The sequence below is a fragment of the Mustela lutreola genome, chromosome 4, assembly GCF_030435805.1.
Source record: "Mustela lutreola isolate mMusLut2 chromosome 4, mMusLut2.pri, whole genome shotgun sequence".
Lineage (NCBI taxonomy): Eukaryota > Metazoa > Chordata > Mammalia > Carnivora > Mustelidae > Mustela > Mustela lutreola.
Window position 1 is genome coordinate 179,413,805 of NC_081293.1, and position 11,330 is coordinate 179,425,134.

At 46.5% G+C, this 11,330-nt stretch overlaps 1 non-coding gene across 1 annotated transcript; it reads left to right on the top strand.

The window, feature by feature from the left end:
- Positions 1 to 6,160: 6,160 nt before the first annotated feature.
- TRNAP-AGG (transfer RNA proline (anticodon AGG)) lies at positions 6,161 to 6,232 on the top strand. Its single transcript has one exon. It is a non-coding gene; the product is annotated as a tRNA-Pro (tRNA).
- The last annotated feature ends 5,098 nt before the right edge of the window (positions 6,233 to 11,330 follow it).

The window sequence follows — 11,330 nt, forward strand, 5'->3', positions numbered from 1 at the left end:
CGATAAACCTTTTGTGGCCCCAAAGCCGATTGTGTGTTCTGGGGAGGATAAAATACTGGACTCAGAATCAACAGGCAGTGCTGGCTGCTGGAATGAACAGGAGTGGGCTCACGGCAGCTGAGTGCTAAATGCGTGCTGACCCATATTTAGCAGAGATGTGTCCGCTTTCTGTGTGTGTGTGTCCTTTCAATGGAACTATTGAGGGTCCGCCTTTCCGTTTGGCTTCTGGCGTGACTATATCCCTATACGTTTCTGCTCCCTTCTGCTCCCTTGTGGAAGGTGACCCCTGAGGGTGCCCCCTGAGACTGCCCCTCCAGAGATCTTGGGCTCACAGCCAGCCTGGGAAGCAACCTTGGGCCACAGAAGGGCCAGGGAATGGGGAGCACCCCGGGTGGGAGCACCTCAGTGAAGGGCCTTCACAGATCAGTACAGGGGCAACGGGACAATGCTGCCGCTGTTTCTTAATGTGGAGTCTACGCAGGGAGGTTTTCTGCTCAGAAACCCCCACTCCCAGCCAGGCTGAGGTTGGTTGGCTCGCTGGCCCCCCACCTTGAACTCGGCAGTGCCCAAGTCACCACCGTGTCTGGTCTCCAGTCCTGCTCAGCTCTCACAGCCGGACTCAAAACCTGGCCGGTGCAGCTTGCCCCAGCGAGGCCAGCTCTGCCCTTAGTCCTGTAAATGTGTCCCCTGCCCCCCTCCCCTGCCCCCCCTCAGCGTCCCTGAGCCCAGAGATAAAAGCGATGCACTTTATAGATACAATGGGAAGTGAAAAGTGGCCCCTGTTGGCACCGTTGTTTGTATCCCATGAATCCCCCCACAGGGAAAAATTATAAACAAAATATGAAAAACGACTCCTGGAAAGCGCGATCAAGTACCCCAAGGCAGGGCAGCAAGGGAAAGGACCCAATCCTTGATTGAATGAAGGGGACCATCTACGTGCAAATGGATTATTTACTGAGGGCACTTCCCAGTCTAAAGGGGCAGGGGACGGTGGAAACTCCAGTGGAAAATCCCAAACTTCCCCCCCCCCCCAAGAGTCAGAAGACAGAGTCTGGAACTCCAGAGTAGCTGGAGATGGAAGGTGGGTCCCCTGGAAGGAAGGATGCCCCAGAAGAGGAAGCCTTCAATTCCGCACACAAACTCCCCTCCAATCCTAGGCTGCCTGCCTGCTGAGCTATGCAAGGAGAAATGTCCCAGGAGCCCAGCAAAAGGTAGGAGCTGGGGCGTCTGAAAGCTGAGCAGAGGTTTGGGCTGCTATCCAGGGCCACAGAGAAAGAGTCTGGGTTCGATTCCTCCATGTTAGAGGAGCAGGGCAGGAGCATGGCTTTCCATCTGAAACTCCAAAAGGCCACACCTTAGGACTAACATCTATGTCCCTTGAATCCTGAGCTAGACATGGCCTCTCCTAGGTCCATCCTGAAACCTTTCCAAACAGTCCCTTCCCACCTTATTCTACCCAACCTCAGATAGAGGGCCCAGGGGCCCAAGCTAGGAGCAACTCAGCCCTAGGTAAGATGGGGCTGGTGCCCAGCACTCAGGGGTGGGAAGGGTGGCGACAACTCAGGCCAGATAGAGCCTTACCCAAGTATAGGGTCTTATTGGTACTGACGCAGGAGACAACAGACTTTCAGAGTCAGCGAAGCCATGGAGTAGGGAGCAGGAAGATTTTGAGAATGGGGCATGGGGTAAAGGTGGAGGGTAATGATACAAAAACGGGAGAAATTTTGAGTACATTTGACATACACAGTGCCCTTTTCGGGGTTAAAGTCACTTTATTAGTTTGGGAAAGTGATAGTATACGAAGGCTTTACAGAAGATTGTCAGAGAGATTTAGACCAGGATTTCTCCCTCTCAACACTAGTGATACGTTGGATCAGGCAATTCTTTGCTGGGGGAGGGCGTGCGGCCGTCTTGAGCATTGTAGGACGCTTAACAGCACTCCTGGTTGCTACCCATCAGATGCCAGTGGCACCAGCACTGCCTCAGCTGTGAGAACCAAAATGTTTCCAGACACAAATATACCCTGAGAGGCAAAATCACCCCCTTTTGCCCCTTTACCTCCAGTTAAGAACCACTGACTTAGGGGCGCCTGGGTGGCTCAATGGGTTAAGCCTCTGCCTTCGGCTCAGGTGCTGATCTCAGGATCCTGTGATGGGGCCCCACATCGGGCTCTCTGCTCAATGGGAAGCCTGCTTGCCCCTCTATCTCTGCCTGCTGCTCTGCCTACTTGAGATCTCTTACTCTCTCTGTCAAATAAATAAAATCTTAAAAAAAAAAAAAAAAAAAAAAAAAAAAACACTGACTTAGATTTAGACATATAAATGTCCTGAACCAAATGGAAGAAATGGTCCAGAGGGAATTTGTTTTCCCAGTCATTCTCATTGTCTAAAAAAGGGGGATTTTTTTTTTTAAGATTTATTTATTTGACAGATCACAAGTAGGCAGAGAAACAGGCTCCCCACCAAGCAGAGAGCCCGACATGGGGCTCGATCCCAGGACCCCGAGACCATGACCTGAGCTGAAGGCAGAGGCTCCAACCCACTGAGCCACCCAGGCGCCCCACAAAAAGGGGGATTTTTAAAAGACTTTTTCCATTTTATTTATTTATTTTTCAAAGATTCATTTATTTATTTGACAGAGATCACAAGTAGGCAGAGCAGCAGACAGAGAGAGAGAGGAGGAAGCAGGCTTCCCAGCGAGCAGAGAGCCCGATGCAGGGCTTGATCCCAGGACCCCAAAACCATGACCTGAGCCGAAGGCAGAGGCTTTAACCCACTGAGCCACCCAGACACCCCAATTTTATTTATTTATTTTTAAAGATTTTATTTATTTGACACAGAGAGAGAGCACAAGCAGGGAGAGCTGCTGGCAGAGGCAAAGGGAGAAGCAGGCTCCCCGCTGAGCAAGGAGTCCCATGCAGGACTCAATCCCAGGACCCTGAGAGCATGACCTGAGCCAAAAGTATACACTTAACCTAAACTGAACCACCCAGGTGCCTCTATTTTTCCATTTTAGAGAGAAAGAGAGAGGGGAGCTGGGGAGGGGCAGAGGGAGAGAGAGAATCTCAAACAAACTGTGCTCTGGGCGCAGAGCCTGATGCAGGGCTAGAGCCCACCACCCTGAGATTGTGACCTGAGGTAAAACCAAGAGTCGGATCCCCAACCGATAGAGCCACCCAGGAGCCCCAAAAAGAGGATACTTTTTGAATAGTTTCAGTGTTTTGGTTTTCCTTTTTTTCCCCTATTCAAGAGTTCATTCATTTATACTCCTACCTTTTCCAAAAGTAATTTAAGGAAAATTTGTGGGAATCTGTGGGACACAACAAGAAGTCATAAATCAAATGTAGGAGCAAAAAGAAGAGAACAACAGTGGGGAGTTCAAAAGTCAGGAATTAAATTGAAATATGACCACACGTTCATGCTTTCTAGCTGCTAGAGTGGATTACAGGTATGTCCAGGACTGAACATTCAGAAAGTACAAAAGAATATACAGTGAAAATCAGCTTATCTCGCAATGCAGTTCCCTCTCCCAAGGCAACCAGTGTTGGCTTTCACTGTGTTGTTGATACGTAGGAGGTGACAGTGAACTTGAGATGTTGTGTTGTGACAACGTTAAATCTGTAGAATACAGACCCATAAGGGTTCTCCAGACAAATGAGTAGATAAGAGAAAAGGTCTACATGCTGACATGGATGTGAGGAATCATCAGAGGATTTTGACCAAAAGCCACCCTTTCTTGGGAAGAAAGGGAGGAAGCTCCAAGAGCCACGATTTTCCCCCAGAGAATTCCATCTTGTTAAGCGCAGACAATCAAGTCATTGAATGCCCAAGGTCACAGTACCCACAGCAGAGCCACAGTAATTTTAGCCTGAGGGGAAAAGCATATGGCCGGAGCCAGTGGATTCCTCTCCCCAGACCCCTGCCATCCTGGAGGAGGCGGAGTGTGTTGGGGAGGGGGCAGTGGCTTATGACTGTCTCGGTAGTGAAGAAAGGATTACTGGTATTTAGTGGGCAGGACACTATTCCAGACAGGCCACACAAGGAAGAACGATCCTGCCTCAAATTCGAACAGCACCCCCTAGAGAGAAGCACTGGCTGGAATCCAAGCCCCGTCTCATCCCTGAAACATTCTTAGCCCCTAGGAGCCTCTCTTGGAGCCACCTCACTTCCTGGCACATTTACCAAGAGGAGCAATTTAGGGAATGCTTGCTGAGGTAATGGAATGACGTGTTGTCGACTGTGCTATTATTTATAAGGCAGTTTAGAGCTGGGGAACAGCTTCCCAAAAAAGTCCCTTTGGTTTAGAATAGATGAGCTGTTGCCTTTGTCCCTGGCCGCGATGAGTTAGCAGAACCGGTTGTCTGGTCCTGCCCTCCTGGATCGAGACCATGAAACTTCCCCAGATACAAACGAACGCTGGCCAATCCTCTCTCTAAAGTGAGGGGCCATTCTTCCTGTCTATCCAAGAGGGGGCTGGGCTCATTAGGAAGCCTGCTTAAAAGGATGGAAGGCCAAAAAAAAAAAAAAAAAAGGATGGAAGGCAGGAGGCTTTCTTTGGGCTTATGGTTTCTACTCAGAGCCAAGAGATGAGGATCAGCCCAAATATTTGTTGCCACGAGTGATTTTTTTGTGTACTCCCCTGAGACGTTTCTTTCACATACTCACTCACTCATTCATTCCACAGACATTTGCTAAGTGATGTCTACACTAACGGTTGTACTGAGAAGAGATTAATTTGGTGAAGTGATTACACAGAGCCCAGCGCATAGGAACACTTGGGAGTCTCTTGTCAGCAGGACTGCTAAGTGCCAGACACGAGGCTAGACCCCAAAGACCAGCAAAACAGGGCTCTGCCTTCTGTGGCCAAGCAGGGCCCGGGGGTAGTAGGTGGGGAGGCGAAGTGATGACTATGGTACAATCAAGAATGAAAGACAGAACCTGGAAGGGCCCACTGGATTCGCCCACAGGACCCCAGTTTCTGATCCTCCCCCTCACTCTCACTGAGAAACTCCCAGCCAGAAGGAACCCACCCAAGCCACACTTAGCCTGTTGGCAGGTTTTTTTTCCTGCAGCCTCCTGGGCAGGATGAGCAGGGCAGGCTGGGGTGTGGGAGGGAGTGTGAGTATTTACAGGATGTATTCCATCTCTAGTTTTCTAGAAAGTCTGGGCAGCAATGTCTACTGTGTTTAAAACAGCCTTCGGATTTAGATAAATGTGCCTCTTGTAAGCCAAATGCAGATTGATTTCCTATTCTTATGATGGAGACAGGACCTGTCTCACATGGTTGTTATAAGGTTAGATAAGATCTGCAGAGCAAAGGCACCTGGGTGGCTCAGTTGGTTAAGCCACTGCCTTTGGCTCAGGTCATGATCCTGGGGTCCTGGGATTGAGATCTACATCAGGCTCTCCGTCTGTTTCTTTCTCTCTCTCTCTCTCTGCCTGAAATAAATAAATAAAGCCTTAAAAAAAAAAAAAATCAGCAAAGCACAGAACCCACTGCCCAGCCCATATTAAGCATTAAAGAACAACTCTCCTATTGAGTATTTCCCCCACCCTCCTCTCCTTTGTACAGCATCTTACAATTTGCAGACCACCTTCAATGGACATCATCTTGCCTGTTCCCCAAATTACACTGCAAGGCACACAGGCAAGTGTTCCTTCCCCGACTGACAGATGAAGAAACTAAGTCGGCAAATGTCTTCCAGTCAAGGTGATGTGGGTCAGGCTTCTCCTTCCTCATCCAGGAGGCTGATGATGTAGAGGTTTTATTTTCTGGTGGTCTGATCATGAGGAAAGAAAGAAGGGTTGTTCTTCACGGGGTGTGGGCTCCCTCTGACCTGGGGATCCCTGGGAAAGTGGAGGTTGCTGGACCCTGGCTTCTTCTCTGCCTTTTCTCACCAGCACCCCCACCAAAGTCCACGTGGTAGCCCCGGGGAAGAACGGGATGGTCCTGGGGAGGGGGCTCTGCCTGGAGCTGGTGCATGGCTCCGCAGTAGGCCAGGGAGGGCCGGAGAGAACCAGGAGAGAGGCAAAGCCTGCTGGAGTACAGCCCGCCTGGGCTGCTTGCCAGCCTGGGAGAACATTCCACCTCTAAGAACCACAAACCGAGCCTGCTGCTGATGTGGCAGGGAAGGCACATCTGGCCAGACATAGTCATCAGTGGCTCGTTGGTCTAGGGGTATGATTCTCGCTTAGGGTGCGAGAGGTCCCGGGTTCAAATCCCGGACGAGCCCTTATTTTCCTGATTTTTTTTCCTGCACCCCAACATACACTGCCTGCCCCTTTTAGGGTTGAGGCATAAAGAAGGCCTAGCGGTGAGTGGATAAAGGACCCTAAGGACAAGCTGCCAGTCATTCTCCCCATTAGCCATGGCCCACATATACCCCATTATTTCCTCCGAGGCCAAATGGGGAGGGAGGCAACTGGCATCAGGAGCTGAGCTAGAGAAGGTAAGAGTCAAAGAGTTGTATTGTGTTAGGTAAAAAGAGCCTTTTGGAGGGCCTCAGGTGAAGGGTAAATAACCAGGACAGTTTGGGGGGTGGGTCTGAGCCCAAGGTCAAGAAAAGACAAGCTCCTTGTATAAAACTCAAGCTATGAAATGCACTGGATTTGAAATCCAAAAGGTAGGATTAAAGTTACAATTTTGAGTCTCAGGTTTCCCATTGGTAAAATGGGGACAGTAATACTTTTTTCTTAGAGTTTTTGGGAGGATTAAAGCAGAAACGGTATTCGAAAATCCTTTGCAAACTGTAATGCACCTTACAGACATAGGGATTATTTTAAATAATGCTAAAGATAAAGTAAATGTAGGGGCGCCTGGGTGGCTCAGTGGGTTAAAGCCTCTGCCTTTGGCTCAGGTCATGATCCCAGGATCCTGGGATGGAGCTGCACATCAAGCCCTACATTGAACCCCACATCCGGCTCTCTGTTCAGCAGGAAGCCTGGTTCCACCTCTCTCTCTGTCTGTCTCTGCCTACTTGTGATGACTATCTGTCAAATAAATAAATTTTTTTAAAAATCTTTAAAAAAAAAAGTAAATGTAGAGACCAACTTCTGGAAACACAACAGACTAAACTAATGTAGCTATCTCCTCACCCAGTGTCCCTAAAACACACACACAGAAAGGCTGAATACAATAGGATTTTAAAATTAGTATCAGAGTGCCTAGCTGGCTCAGTTGATAGAACATGGGACTGTTGATCTCAGGGTTGTGAGTCCAAGCCTCACACTGGGTGTAGAGATTACTTTAAAAATTAAAAGAAAAAAAGAGCATTAAAACAAAATTAATATTTGGATGGGGCAAAAAATTTTCTTTAAAAAAAAAAAGAAAAGAAATTCCCTGGGTGGCTCAGTTGGTTAAGCATCCAACTCTCGAGCTCAGCTCGGGTCTTGATCTCAGGATTGTGAGTTCAAGCCCCACACTGGCTCCATGCTGGGCATGGAGCCTACTTGAAAAAAAAAAAAAAAAAAAAAAGAAGGAAATTCCCAGATATCAGAATTAAAGAAGGATACAAAGCCAAGGAAAAGAGAAGTAGGGGACTCTTGGGTGGCTCACTCGGTTGAGTGACTAACTCTTGATTTCAGCTCAGATCATGATTTCAGTGTTGTGAGACCAAGCCCCGAGTGGGGCTCTGTGCTTAGTGTGGAGTCTGCTCGAGATTCTCTCTCTCTGCCTCTCCTCCCACCACTTATGCTTGTTCTCTCTCTTTCTCTCTCTAAAAATAAATAAAATCTTTTTAAAAAACAGAAGAGAAGAGGAAGCTGTCACAGTGGCCCATGGTGGGTTTCAGAAACAGATATAAACCCAGGGACCTGGGGCTGTGTTTTAGTGCTTCTAGTTATAAGATACATTACTTCAGCCCACCAGAGATGAGAAGCTGGATCTGAACCCCCTCCACAAAGCTTAGAACATCAAAGATCTACTTTGTCCATGGAAAAAAGATGAAAAATGATGCACACCAGTCCAAGGAACCAACAAAAAGGAATAGAAACACAAGTCATCCTAGAAATTAAAGTCTTGAGCCTGAGCAGATGCTTGTATTGCATTGGATTTATGTTACCTTTATGACACTCAATCTCCAAGCAGAGAAATTAAATCTAAACCTGGAATACCCTTGGAATACTGTATAGCCCCACAGAAGCAAGAAAGATCTCTGTCATTGAGACACCTGAGTGGCTCAGTTGGTTAAGCAGTGACTCTTGATTTCAGCTCAGGTCATGATCTCAGGGTCCTGGGATAAAGTCCTGTACTTGGCTCCATGGGGAACCTGATTGAGGATTGTCTCTTTCTCCCTCTGCTCCTCCCCCTGCTCTTGCTTGCTCTATCTCTAAAATAAATTAAAAATTCCTTTTCTTTTTTAAAAAATTAAAAAAGAAAAAAAGTGCTCTGTTGCAATGTTTCATAACATAGGGCATTGGAACTCTCACTGAAGAAACAAACACCTACTGAAGAAGTGTTCACAATAAAATATCAAACTAGACAAGGAAGCAATCCACCATAAGGAAGAGTCAGCAACATAAGGAAACAACATGAAAAACACTACATAGTAAATATACTTAAAATTATTAAAGAGAAGAAAATAAACCATAATGAAAATGTTGCATTGTTAAAAAAAAAAAAAACACCTTATTTAGGGAAAAAATAAAACACAAGGAAAGACATACCATTGAAATTAGACTCAATGATGCATTAAAAAGTAAACAAGACCCAGCTGATAAGAGAATTAGTGAATGGGAAGATAGAGCTGGTGAAATTATTCAAAATATGTAGAGGGGAAAGTGATGAGATATGAAATATGGAAGAATAGTTAAAAGATACTAGTGAAAGCATAAGACAGCATTAGCAACAAAAGACTATAGAAAAAAAAGAGAATAGGGACACCTGGGTGGCTCAGTTAAGCCGCTGCCTTCGGCTCAGGTCATGATCCCAGCATCCTGGGATCGAATCCCACATCAGGCTCCTTGCTCATCGGGAGCCTGCTTCTCCGTCGCCTCTGCCTGCCACTCTGTCTGCCTGTGCTCACTCTGACAAATAAATAAATAAAATCTAAAAAAAAAAAAAAAGAGAGAGAGAGAATATCTTCCAAAGGTCAAGAGAAAGCTTGCTTTTCTATGCCCATTACATTTCTATTTAAATCGTATGAAATAAAGACAGTTGAGAATGTTCATCAAAGACTTTCACTGAAATGCTGCTAAAATATACCCTTCATAAGAAGGGAACAGATAAGGAAGGAGTGAAATGCAAGAAGGAATGGTGAGCAGAGAAATTTATAAATACGTTAGTGACTTTAAACAAGCCCTGAAAGCTACTGTTAGTGGAACGTAAATTCGTCCAACTGCTTTATGGATCCATTTGGTAAAAATCAGTAAAGTTTAAGGTGCACATATTCCATGACCCAGAAATTCTACTTCTCGGTATCTACACTAAAGAAGTGCTTACGTATATGCCAGAGACACAGGCACAGCACTGATTTTATTTATTTATTTATTTATTTAGGTAGTTAGTTAGTTAGTTGTTTGTTTATTTGAGAGAGAGAACACCTGCAAGTGGAGCCAGGGGAGGGGCAGAAGGAGAAGGAGAGAAGCAGCCTCCCCACCGAGAGCCAAGCAGGAGCCCATGTGGGCCAATCTCGAAACCCTGGGCTCCTCTGAGGTGTTGTTTTCTAACACAGAAAAACTGGAAACAGCCTGGATGCCCATTAGCAGAAGAACAAATAAATTGTGATATATTCAAACACTGAAATAATATTCAGCAGTTAAAATTCCTTAATTAGAGCTAAATGAAATACAGATATATGCTAAAAAAAAAATGTGGAGAGAAGAAGAAAGTTTGCAGAATGTTTATTTATTTAAAAGTTATCTCTAGGCCCAAAGTGGGGCTCAAATTCTGGACCCGGAGATCAAGGGTTGCATGACCTACCAACTGAGGCACCCAGGAGCCCCCAGAGAGATTTTTTAAAATACACGAATCGATATTTTGTTGTTTGTGGATATAAACATATAAAGTAAAACTGTAAAACCATAAATAGAGGGGCTATCTCTGAATCAAATACGGCAAAAGGAACAGTTGTTGGATTTCAGTGGTGAGTATATGGCTATTTGTTGTTATATTCTGTACTGTGCTTTTCTGCCTGTTTGAAATATTCACTTTCTTTTTTTCTTTTTAATGGGCCTTTCGAAATAAGGGTAAAGGGGGATAAATGGCTGCATTGATCCTCTGAGGGGATGATCTGATGGGATGGGATTAGGGGGAGGCTGAAGCCAGAGTACAGGGATTACAAGGATTAATTCAGATCATCCCCCCTAAACTGATTACCTGGCTGGCATCCCCACCACTCCAGGGCCCTTCGCATATGCATCCCTGGACCACAGTCCCCTTCCGCCCATGCCAGCTAAGTCTTTACCTCCTGCCTCCTAACTTCACCCCCACCCTCAACCCAGTACTGATCTGGCCGGGATTTGCCCAAATTTGGGTCCTGAAAACAGAGTGGTTCAGGTCTCTCCTGAATGCTCCCCAAATCAAGGGTGAACAGTGACCTGCACCCCAGGAGCCAAGGAAAGATTAGTCCTAATACTCAGGATCAGAACTCCCTGAGGAAAGCCTAGATCACTGGATGTCATAGTGGACAACTTCCTCTCCTGCCCCTCCCTCCATGAACCAAGAAGTTGACAGTCAAGGTCAACTGTTAACTGAACTTGCTGGCTGAGCCAGGACTACAATGGGCTGTGCTTGGGCAGAGCAAACAGCCACTGGGCTTCCAACCTTCCAGATTGTCAGTCTCCAGAGCTCTATGTCCCCATCTTGACACCCTGCCACCGCCATGCCAGGCCCAATATCTGCAGCAGACTCCCTGAATGGGGTCTTTGTGGGCTTCTTCAACAGCCTTTCCCCACACCTAGATCACCATGACCACAGGATCTGGGGTGTAATCCTGTCGTCTGAGGAGCAAATGAAACCCTCTTGATCTGAGCTCCTCATTTCTCAGAGCACCAAGCTGGGGAGTTTGAGAGGGAGGAAAAAAAGTGGTGGGGGGAGGGAGACACTTATAGGGCAACGTTATGCTTAATAGGTCACATTTAACTCCATGTGAAATCATATATTGAATATTAAGACAGCATTCACTGGGTAGTTGAGAGATTTACCTTTCTCATTCATTGTGTCAGATACTTCGTCAGATGCTGGAGATACAAAAATGACTAAAGTACTTCCCAATCTTCCAGAAGTTGGGCAGACACAAGAGTATACACCTGACCTTGACACCTGAAAGTGACAGGGGCTTCCCTAAAAGGAAGGATGGGAGGGGCACTGGCCTCTACTGGTCTAAGGGTGGG